The sequence below is a fragment of the Sorghum bicolor genome, chromosome 9 (genome assembly GCF_000003195.3).
Source record: "Sorghum bicolor cultivar BTx623 chromosome 9, Sorghum_bicolor_NCBIv3, whole genome shotgun sequence".
Classification (NCBI taxonomy): domain Eukaryota; kingdom Viridiplantae; phylum Streptophyta; class Magnoliopsida; order Poales; family Poaceae; genus Sorghum; species Sorghum bicolor.
In genome coordinates, this window is record NC_012878.2 from 24,505,745 (window position 1) to 24,518,105 (window position 12,361).

Sequence of the window (12,361 nt, forward strand, 5' to 3'; positions counted from 1 at the left end):
GGTGAACTTTGGAAATCCATAGTAATTCATAGCAAAGTCGTAAAATAGCAAATGTGGACTTTTTGGAATCCTTGTGAAATTCTCTATGCAGTAGATCTATAATATGACATGGTTTAGTTTGCAGTTTTAGCAGTAAAAATAGATTTGTTCAGTTCGGTTTTAATTGCTTGTTGTAATTGTCTTTTTCATAACCACTGTATTATTGCTCAAATAAATGTGAAACTATTGTGACAAGCTTTCCATATGATGTTTCATGTCTGGTAAAATTTGCATGAATTTAGGAATGACAGATTAAGAGTTATCAAAATAACAAATGCCCTGTGTTGCTTTGCTCCTATTCTGAGTGGATCTACATGTTTATATTGTTTGACTCAGTTAGGTTGTGAATCATGCCTGGATGAAAATATATGAGTTGTAGTACTTTTCATAAGCTTTCCATCAAGCTAAATAGCGTAATTTTTGGTTAAGCATATCTTTAGTTATAGTAGTTTAAATTACTATTTCAGTTTCTGTCTAAACCCAGACAGGAATACATTGTTTGTTATGTAAGACCTTGTTAGTGCTAGATTCAGCTCTAGATGTTTATAACAAAGTTGTTCAAAATTTAGTAAGATTTCTAGAAAGTACATAACCATAATTTATGGGCATGTGAAACTCAAGTTATGGCTGTTTAATGTGACATGATAGATTCTGTCCATGTTTTGGACAGAGATGTCTTTATGGATCTTGATAAATGGTTTATAATTATAAATAAAAATGGAAAAATGGAAAATGTTGTTCCAATACAATCCTATGATATTGTTGTATCATGTTTATGTATGATATGGCCATGTGTTTGAAGAAAATATGATTTGTGCATTTATCTTGCTCTCACATGGTTAATTGCAATAGCAATTTGTCTTTTTTATAGATATTGATATCTTTATTCAAATGCAGTGAAATTTATACAGCGGACTATGGATAGTATTTAGAAGCTACTGTAAGTTTGGTGGAATTTATTGAGCACTTTTGTTATATGTTCTTTAATTCACCTTATTATCCAAGTAAATTAAGAAAGGCATTAAATAAATTTATTTGGTAATGACCACTATGTTTTCTGGTGTTCTTTAGTTATGTGCTAACTGTTGGTAACAATGGTTTTGCTCAAATGCATGTTTGAAATATATGTTAATAATTAATTGTTTGCAATTGTTGTTTCTGGACAGTTTCTGCAACTGTTTGGATTACAATATGTAAATGATGTTTTCTGGGAAACTTATTTATAGCAAAGTTGTAGATAATTCATTTATATAGCTGCTGTCAAAATTTGGTAGTATTTAGCCTTGTGGTTTGTAAGTTATGTCTGTTCAAAGTTGGATTTCAGAATTTGTTGCTCTCTGTCTTGTTAGGACCCGATTCTGTAATTCTAATATTTGGACCTGCCAAACTTATGAATCATGCTTTGATGTCTAAAGATGAAATGTATATAATTTCCTAATATTTCCAGAATGTTTTCTTTCATGTCTTTTGGAGTTGTGTAACTCCAGTTACAATTTATTTTCTCAGCTGCTGTTAACAGTCCTAAAAATGACAGATTCCTTGGATTGCTGTTGCTTGGTATATTGCTAGGTGTGACTCATGTCTTTGATAATGGCCTTGTTATTACACCTGAAATCTTGTGAAACATGTATGCCATGCCTGATATACTTGGTTGCATTCTTTTCTATTTTAGTATGTAGGTTTGTGTGATGTTTAAGTAATCAATGAGAAGTGCTTAAGTTTGTTTAGTGTAACCATGCTCTTGCCATGCTTCTTGTGTTTGATGCTTTGTCTATTGCACTTCTATGTGTTCATACACTTGCATCTTGCATCTCATTTAGGTACGCTAGATGAACTACGTGAAGGACTTTATGGTGGACCTAACCGGATGATAGAAGGACTACACAAGTGTTGTCACCTTAGATGTCGTCAAGACGGTGCAAGCTGACATAACTGACTTGTGTCGGATTCCAGGCAAGCCCCGGAGCATTCTAAGTCTCCTACCCTCTCTTTTTATAGAAGCACAAGAGTATAACTTTATATGATGCATTAGGTGATAGGAGTTGAATGAAACCGTTGGTGCATATTTCCTACCTTGTCCACTATATGAAACTACCTGAACCCTTACTAGTATAAGGAAAAACGTTCTATGCTTAGCTATGCTTAGCTCGGTAGAAGCCAGGTGATTTCCTGTCACCTGCGAGAGATAGGTGGATACCTGATCACGGTTGGCTATATTTGCTATCGTGGAAATAACCATGTGCTAATAATGAATTTGAGACCGGGCGGGATGACGATAGTGAAGCAACAAGGCATGGAGGTCTTGGGTGTGAATCTATCCCCATCTGCGTCGTTTAAGGACCGAATCGCTGTACGTCCCCGTGTCATGTTGAACGCATGCCTATCACTTAGTTGGCCGGATAAGTCGTTCCGACCGCGAAGCCTACGAGTGCAACTCAGGCCGGATACCCCGTTCTGTATGAGTGCGCACCCCGGTTGGTAGCAAGGATGTGTGGGGAGTCAATGGCGTAAGACCGAGGTGTCAGGTTAGAGTCCTAACCCTGGCTGATTGGCGGTCCCTAGGGGTGCGGCGCTAGACGGACCCGCGAATTGGTCCGGTGTTGTGCTAAAGGTGATCCAAGCTACTCTAGCTAAGTATGCCTAGGTGAGTGCTAGAAATACCCCTCCAGCTGGATAGGAATCGATTCGAATCACCGTCTCTCCCGGATAGTGAGAACTTGACTCGGGCAGCGGCAACGTAGATACACTAAATGAAACTTAATGGTTATGATGATGATGATGATGGCTACATGATAAACCGGATATGGTTATTAATGTGATTCTTATTAATCAAGTGATTGCTATAGAATAGGTGCAAATCTAGCTATGGTAGCTTTATTGAACTTGATGCTAAAATATTGACTAAAAGGTTGAAAGTAAGGACTCATGATAGTAATGCTCTTTTTGGCAAAGTTATGCTATCCAACCAACTCCACCAAAAAGCCTTGCATATCCTTGAGAGTCTTTTATTTCTCTCCTGTCGGGTAAGTCTAGCTGAGTACATTCAAGTACTCAGGGTTTATCCCACCATGTTGCAGGTGAAGTCTTCAGCCTGCTAAAGATGGTGGCTAACCGCCGGTGGGCTCGGTGATTCTATAAAGTGTTCTCATCTACGTGCTTTTGTCGGAGGATGTCACTTATGCTAGCAATGTATTTGGAACTTATGTTATTGTAATCATTTGAAAGCTATGTTGTTTTCTAATCGATTTGGAAAAATCCAAACTTGTATTATTATTTGTGAACTCTTTTGTAATATTATTTCCGCTGCAAATCTCTGGGTATGTGATGTGTATTTGCTTAATCATGCGATCTTGGTGTAAAGTTGATTTACCGAGGTCCATTGTGACACTCGGCAGACTACCGGGTTTATATAAGTGAGAGTATGCGCGTGTCAACGAGTTAAACGGGGACAGTCGTACTTAAGCTTGTATAAATTGGGCGGTTCTGTCACAGTAGGCGCAAACTGTGTACCTATCTTGCACCAAAACTAACTCTGTCTCCAAACAGACCGAAGCGAGATTCCATATGACACATGTCATCTAGGAGTTCTATTGGGGTGCGTCCAAATGGATTTCTTAGCATATGGTATTTTCCATGCAAACCGTGCACCTATTTTGTATCAAGATTAGCACTATCTCCAAACAAATCAAACCGACCTTCCACTTGAGCCTCTTCACCTAGGATTATCATCAGGTGCTTCCATAATGGTTTCTAAGCCTATGGTGCATTATGCGCAAACCATGCACCAATCTTGCACCTAAACTAACACTGTCTCCAAACATATTAAAGCGAGATTCCACATGACACACATGATCTAGGAGTTCTATCTGGTGCGTCCAAATTGATTTCCGAGAATATGGTACGTTCCATGCAAACCATACACCTATCTTGCATCAAGATTAGCACTATCTCCAAACATACCGAACTAAGCTTTCACTTGAGCCTCTTCAGCTAGGAGTACCATCGGGAACTTCCACAACAGTTTCAGAGCCTATGGTGCACTAGGCACAAACCATGCACCGGTCTTGCACCGAAACTAATACTATCTCCAACTGGACTGAAGCGAGATTCCATATGATACACTTCATCTAGCAGTTCCATCGGGTGTGTCCAAATTGATTTCAGAGCATATAGTATGTTCCATGCAAACTGTGCACCTATCTTGCATCAATATTAGAACTATCTCCAAACAGATAGAACCAAGATTCCACATGAGCCTCTTCACCAATGAGTACCATCGCGTGCGTCCAAAACAGTTTCTTAGCCTATGGTGCATTAGGCTCAAACCGTGTACCTATCTTGCACCGAAACTAACACTATCTCTGAAGAGACCAAAGTGAGATTCTATACTAACACTATTTCTAAGCATATGGTACGTTCGATGCAATTCGTGTACCTATCTTACATCAAGATTAGCACTATCTCCAAACAAAGCAAACTGAGCTTCCACTTGAGCCCCTTTACCCAGGAGTGTCATCGGGTGCATCCAAAATGGTTTCTTAGCCTATGATGCATTAGGTGCAAACTGTGTACCTATGTTGCACCAAAACTAACTCTTTCTCCATATAGACCGAAGCGAGATTACATTCGACACATGTCATCTAGGAGTTCTATTGGGGTGCGTCCAAATGGATTTCTTAGCATATGGTATGTCCCATGCAAACCATGCACCTATCTTGCATCAAGATTAGCACTATCTCCAAATAGATCGAACCGACCTTCCACTTGAGCCTCTTGACCTAGGATTATCATCGGGTGCTCCCACAATAGTTTCTGTGCCTGTGGTGCATTATGCGCAAACCATGCAACAATCTTGCACCTAAACTAACACTATCTCCAAACAGATTTAAGCGAGATTTCATATGACACACATGATCTAGGAGTTCTATCGGGTGCGTCAAAATTGATTTTTGAGAATATGGTACGTTCCATGCAAACCGTACACCTATCTTTCATCAAGATTAGCACTATCTCCAAACAGACCGAACCGAGCTTTTACTTGAGCCTCTTCACCTAGGAGTACCATCGGGAACTTCCACAATGATTTCTAAGCCTATGGTGCACTGGGCACAAACCATGCAACTATCTTGCACCGAAACTAATACTATCTCCAACTGGACGGAAGCGAGATTCCATATGATACACTTCATCTAGTAGTTCCATCGGGTGCATATACAGTCCATCGAGTTTGTCCAAATTTATTTCAGAGCATATGGTATGTTCCATGCAAACCGTGCACCTATCTTGCATCAAGATTAGAACTATCTCCAAACAGACACAACCAAGATTCCACATGAGCCTCTTCAATAAGGAGTACCATCGCGTACGTCCAGAATAGTTTCTTAGCCTATGGTGCATTAGGCACAAACCGTGTACGTATCTTGCACCGAAACTAACACTATCTCCAAAGAGACCGAAGTGAGATTCTACATGACACACGTTATCTAGGAGTTCTATTGGGTGCTTCTAAATATATTTCTAAGCATATGGTATGTTCGATGCAATTCGTGCACCTATCTTGCATCAAGATTAGCACTATCTCCAAACAAAGCAAAATGAGCTTCCACTTGAGCCCCTTTACCCAGGAGTATCATCGGGTGCATCCAAAATGGTTTCTTAGCCTATGATGCATTAGGCGCAAACTGTGCACCTATCTTGCACCAAAACTAACTCAGTCTCCAAACAGACCAAAGAGAGATTCTATATGACACATGTCATCTACGAGTTCTATTGGGGTGCGTCTAAATGGATTTCTTTGCATATGGTATGTTCCATGCAAACCGTGCACCTATCTTGCATCAAGATTAGCACTATCTCCAAAGAGATCGAACTGAGCTTCCACTTGAGCCTCTTCACCTAGGATTATCATTGGGTGCTTCCATAATGGTTTCTGAGCATATGGTGCATTATGTGCAAACCATGCACCAATCTTACACCTAAACTAACACTGTCTCCAAACAGATTGAAGCGAGATTCCATATGACACACATGATCTAGGAGTTCTATCGGGTGCGTCCAAATTGATTTCTAAGAATATGGTACGTTCCATGCAAACCGTACACCTATCTTGCATCAAGATTAGCACTATCTCCAAATAGACCGAACCAAGCTTTCACTTGAGCCTCTTCACCTAGGAGTACCATCGGGAACTTCCACAACGGTTTCTGAGCCGATGGTGCACTGGGCACAAACCATGCACCTATCTTGCACCGAAACTAATACTATCTCCAACTGGACTGAAGCGAGATTCCATATGATACACTTCATCTAGTAGTTCCATCGGGTGCATCTACAGTTCCATCGGGTGTGTCCAAATTGATTTCTGAACATATGGTATGTCCCATGCAAACCGTGCACCTATCTTGCATCAAGATTAGAACTATCTCCAAACAGACAGAACCAAGATTCCACATGAGCCTCTTCACCAAGGAGTACCATCGCGTGCGTCCAAAATAGTTTCTTAGCCTATGGTGCATTAGGCACAAACCTTGTACCTATCTTGCACCGAAACTAACACTATCTCCAAAGAGACCGAAGTGAGATTCTATATGACACACGTCATCTAGGAGTTCTATTGGGTGCTTCCAAATATATTTCTAAGCATATGGTATGTTCGAAGCAATTCATGCACCTGTCTTGCATCAAGATTAGCACTATCTCTGAACAAAGCAAACTGAGCTTCCACTTGAGCCCCTTTACCCAGGAGTATCATCGGGTGCATCCAAAATGGTTTCTTATCCTATGATGCATTAGGTGCAAACTGTGTACTTATCTTGCACCAAAACTAACTCTGTCTCCAAACAGACCAAAGCGAGATTCTATATGACACATGTCATCTAGGAGTTCTACTGGGGTGCGTCTAAATGGATTTCTTAGCATATGGTATGTTCCATGCAAACCGTGCACCTATCTTGCATCAAGATTAGCACTATCTCCAAACAGATCAAACTGACCTTCCACTTGAGCCTCTTCACCTAGGAGTACCATCGGGAACTTCCACAACGATTTCTGAGCCTATGGTGCACTGGGCACAAACCATGCAACTATCTTGCACCAAAACTAATACTATCTCCAACTGGACCGAAGCGAGATTCCATATGATACACTTCAGCTAGTAGTTCCATTGGGTGCATCTACAGTTCCATCGGGTGTGTTCAAATTGATTTCTGAGCATATGGTATGTTCCATGCAAACCGTGCACCTATCTTGCATCAAGATTAGAACTATCTCCAAACAGACAGAACCAAGATTCCACATGAGCCTCTTCACCAAGGAGTACCATCGCGTGCGTCCAAAATAGTTTCTTAGCCTATGGTGCAGTAGGCACAAACCGTGTACCTATCTTGCACCGAAACTAACACTATCTCCAAAGAGACCGAAGTGAGATTCTATATGACACACGTCATCTAGGAGTTCTATTCGGTGCTTCCAAATATATTTCTAAGCATATGGTACGTTCGATGCAATTCGTGCACCTATCTTGCATAAAGATTAGCACTATCCCAAACAAGGCAAACTGAGCTTCCACTTGCGCCCCTTTACCTAGGAGTATCATCGGGTGCATCCAAAATGGTTTCTTAGCCTATGATGCATTAGGCGCAAACTGTGTACCTATCTTGCACCAAAACTACCTCCGTCTCCAAACAAACCAAAGCGAGATTCCATATGACACATGTCATCTAGGAGTTCTATTGGGATGTGTCCAAATGGATTTTTTAGCATATGGTATGTTCCATGCAAACCGTGCACCTATCTTGCATCAAGATTAGCACTATCTCCAAACAGATCGAAACGACCTTCCACTTGAGCCTCTTCACCTAGGAGTATTATTGGGTGCTTCCATAATGGTTTCCGAGCCTATGGTGCATTATGCGCAAACCATGCACCAATCTTGCACCTAAGCTAACACTGTCTCCAAACAGATCGAAGCAAGACTCCATGACACACATGATCTAGGAGTTCTATCGGGTGCGTCCAAATTGATTTCCGAGAATATGGTCCGTTTGATGCAAACCGTACACCTATCTTTCATCAAGATTAGCACTATCTCCAAACAGACCGAACCGAGCTTTCACTTGAGCCTCTTAACCTAGGAGTACCATCGGGAACTTTCACAACGATTTCTAAGCCTATGGTGCACTGGGCACAAACCATGCAACTATCTTGCACCGAAACTAATACTATCTCCAACTGGACCGAAGCGAGATTCCATATGATACACTTCACATAGTAGTTCCATCGGGTGCATCTATAGTTCCATCGGGTGTGTCCAAATTGATTTCTGAGCATATGGTATGTTCAATGCAAACCGTGCACCTATCTTGCATCAAGATTAGAACTATCTCCAAACAGACAGAACCAAGATTCCACATGAGCCTCTTCACCAAGGAGTACCATCGCGTGCGTCCAAAATAGTTTCTTAGCCTATGGTGCATTAGGCACAAACCGTGTACCTATCTTGCACCGAAACTAACACTATCTCCAAAGAGACCGAAGTGAGATTCTATATGACACACGTCATCTAGGAGTTCTATTCGGTGCTTCCAAATATATTTCTAAGCATATGGTACGTTCGATGCAATTTGTGCACCTATCTTGCATCAAGATTAGCACTATGTCCAAACAAAGCAAACTGAGCTTCCCCTTGAGCCCCTTTACCTAGGAGTACCATCGGGTGCATCCAAAATGGTTTCTTAGCCTATGATGCATTAGGCGCAAACTGTGTACCTATCTTGCACCAAAACTACCTCCGTCTCCAAACAGACCAAAGCGAGATTCCATATGACACATGTCATCTAGGAGTTCTATTGGGATGTGTCCAAATGGATTTCTTAGCGTATGGTATGTTCCATGCAAACCGTGCACCTATCTTGCATCAAGATTAGCACTATCTCCAAACAGATCGAACCGACCTTCCACTTGAACCTCTTCACCTAGGAGTATTATCGGGTGCTTTCATAATGGTTTCCGAGCCTATGGTGCATTATGCGCAAACCATGCACCAATCTTGCACCTAAGTTAACACTGTCTCCAAACAGATTGAAGCAAGATTCCATGACACACATGATCTAGGAGTTCTATCGGGTGCGTCCAAATTGATTTCCGAGAATATGGTCCGTTTGATGCAAACCGTACACCTATCTTTCATCAAGATTAGCACTATCTCCAAACAAACCGAACCGAGCTTTCACTTGAGCCTCTTAGCCTATGAGTACCATCAGGAACTTTCACAACGATTTCTGAGCCTATGGTGCACTGGGCACAAACCATGCAACTCTCTTACACCGAAACTAATACTATCTCCAACTGGACCGAAGCGAGATTCCATATGATACACTTCACCTAGTAGTTCCATCGGGTGCATCTATAGTTCCATCGGGTGTGTCCAAATTGATTTCTGAGCATATGGTTATGTTGCACCAATCATTCAACCCCCTAATTGGTCTTTACCTTTTGAAATTATGTGTGATGCTAGTGATTATGCTATGAGGGCAGTATTAGGATAAACTAAAGATAAGAAGCATCATGCAATAACTTATTCTAGCAAAACTTTGACAGGACCTCAACTTAATTATGCTACTACTGAAAAAGAGCTCCTAGCTGTTGTTTTTGCTATTGATAAGTTTAGATCTTACTTAGTGGGAGCTAAAGTAATTATTTATTCTAATCATGCTACTTTAAAATACTTGCTCATTAAGAAAGATGCTAAACTCCATTTGATAAGATGGATTTTATTACTCCAAGAATTTGACTTAGAAATAAAAGATAAAATGGAGTAGAAAATTCTGTTGCCGATCATTTGTCTAGAATGTAATTCGAGAATCCACAGGAACTACCCATCGACGACTCACTACGGGATGACATGCTCTATGGAATCAACATATCTAACCCCTGGTATACAGATATTGTTAGTTTTATGGTTACAGGTTATGTACCACGAGGAGGCAACAACAGGAATCAAAAACGTTGAAAGATGTCATTCATCACAATATGGAGGTCATTATGGGGCATTCCGAACGCATGACAAGATCTGGCAGTGTGGATTCTTCTGGCCAACAATGTATGAAGACACAAGAGAAATTATTTGGAGATGTGGCCCATGTCAAAGACATGGTAATATCAATTCAAGGGATTCCATGCCGCTCATCAACAATCTCCAGATAGAGCTCTTTGATGTCTAGGGGATTGATTACATGGGGTTATTTCTACCGTTAAAGAAGTATGAGTATATCCTGGTGGCAGTGGATTATGTCTCCAAGTGGATTAAAGCCATGCCATGTTGGAATGCTGACAGTATGCATTCAAAGAAGATGTTCAAAGAAATAATATTTCCAAGATTTGGAGTTCCAAGGATAGTGATAACTGACGGAGGTTCTCACTTTATCGACAAGCGCTTCAAGCAGTACTTGTCAAAGCATGGGATACGTCACAACGTTGCTACTCCTTACCATCCTCAAACAAGTGGTCAAGCAGAGACATCAAACAAGCAAAATAAGAATATTCTATAGAAGACAGTAAATGATAAGGGGACAGCTTATGTTGGTATAAATTAACTGCACCCTAATAATGATTATAATCATATTATCTGCAAGTGCATAGATATATACTAATTAGCACTTCACCAAGATTAACCCAGTTTTAATATCGAACCCAAAGGAACAGTAGGTGATTTATGATTTAGCCTATAATTTCTAAATCTATGGGGGCACAAACAATCTAGAAACTATTGATGATGAGGAAATACTAATGTACTCTAGTTCCAATAACCGGTAAACTTTGTATAGTATCGTCTTATCGGGCAAGTAACCTAAATAGGGAAAGAATCAGAGTAATCCACTACCAGGCACCTATAAGCTTATCAATCCTACCAACGGGAAGTGGACTACAGAGGAATCAACACAGCTATAAAGTCACCTACGCGAACTACCACTGTTTGGCTGATCAGGAGACATTCACAAGCAATCATAGCCTAGACACCACTTCTACGCTATGAATCACTACTCCGACCTAGGAGCTACCCAAATTGTACTACTCAATATAATATGAGCTGCAAACCAAAGAAAAATATAGACAAGTTGTTTACTTGAATCAGAAGGGTAAATACAAAAGTACCTCAGAACGCTGTTCTAGGCGGGGGAGCCGAATCCTGAATAGTACTGCTCGTAAGGAAGCTCCGACAGGCCGGGACTCCTCCGAATCTCTACTCCTCTACTCTATCTCTCTCTAATCTCTATCTTGATTGCTAGCGTAGATCTAGTGGATCTCTATCTAATGCTCTGACTCTTCATCTCTTGATCTCGCTTCCTCTAGGAGGGGTCTTGCCTTCTATTTATAGCCTGGTGGGGTGAACACGCGCTGTTGGATCAAACCAACTTAACAATAGGTCGAGATGGCTCCTTAGAGGCAGTGGAGGAAGCTTCCAGAAGGGGGAGCTAACGCTAACCCTAGGGGGCCGGGCGGCGCCAGGGTGGGGCCGGCCAGCCCCACCTAGTGGTGTCTGCCGGTCCCCTTGCCCCGGGAGTCTTCTGGAGTCTTCCTGATCCCTCTGGTGTCCTTCCATCGCGGATAAGTTTCGTGGTTAATTGGCACTTAAATCCTTCTTTTCAGCACTTTCTGAAATAATCCCTAGAAAACACAGAATATACACAACTTGTGGAAATTATCAGTGATAACCCTATTTTAGTGGATATTCATTTCTGGTGGAGGAATAAATGCTAATAATTTTTATAAGTTAACTAGTGTCAATAATTACCCCCACACTTAGGCTTTTACTCATCCCGAGAAAAAGGTTGGTTTTATCATACTGAGTAAATATTTAATGCATAACTTGGAAATTAAATTAAATTATATAAAACTAATCTAGTCATCATGTACTGTAGAAATTTAAAGTGCTTATCATTAATTCTATAGTTATTGCAGAGTAGGATAGCTTAAAGTAGATTACTCTCTTCCTTAAATTTTGTCTTACTGGAGGGAGAGTAAGTGAAGTTCATAAAGAAAACATAGCTTCACCCCCTCTTAATTGTAGTGGCATCAATGATTGTGATATTAATTTGATGTTATAAATAGGGAGAGAAATATCATATTCCTGCGATCAGATAAATCATCCACTTCCTTAGCATATTATGTAGGAGGGACCATGAGCTATCTTTTCTTTCTCTCTTTGTTTTTTTTCAGATCGAGGTTCCAGACACTTGTCCCTTTTTATTTCCTCGTGATCTATCTTTTTGAGGTTTCAGACCTTGTCCATTTTTATTTCCTCGGATTTCTTTATGATGAGCTC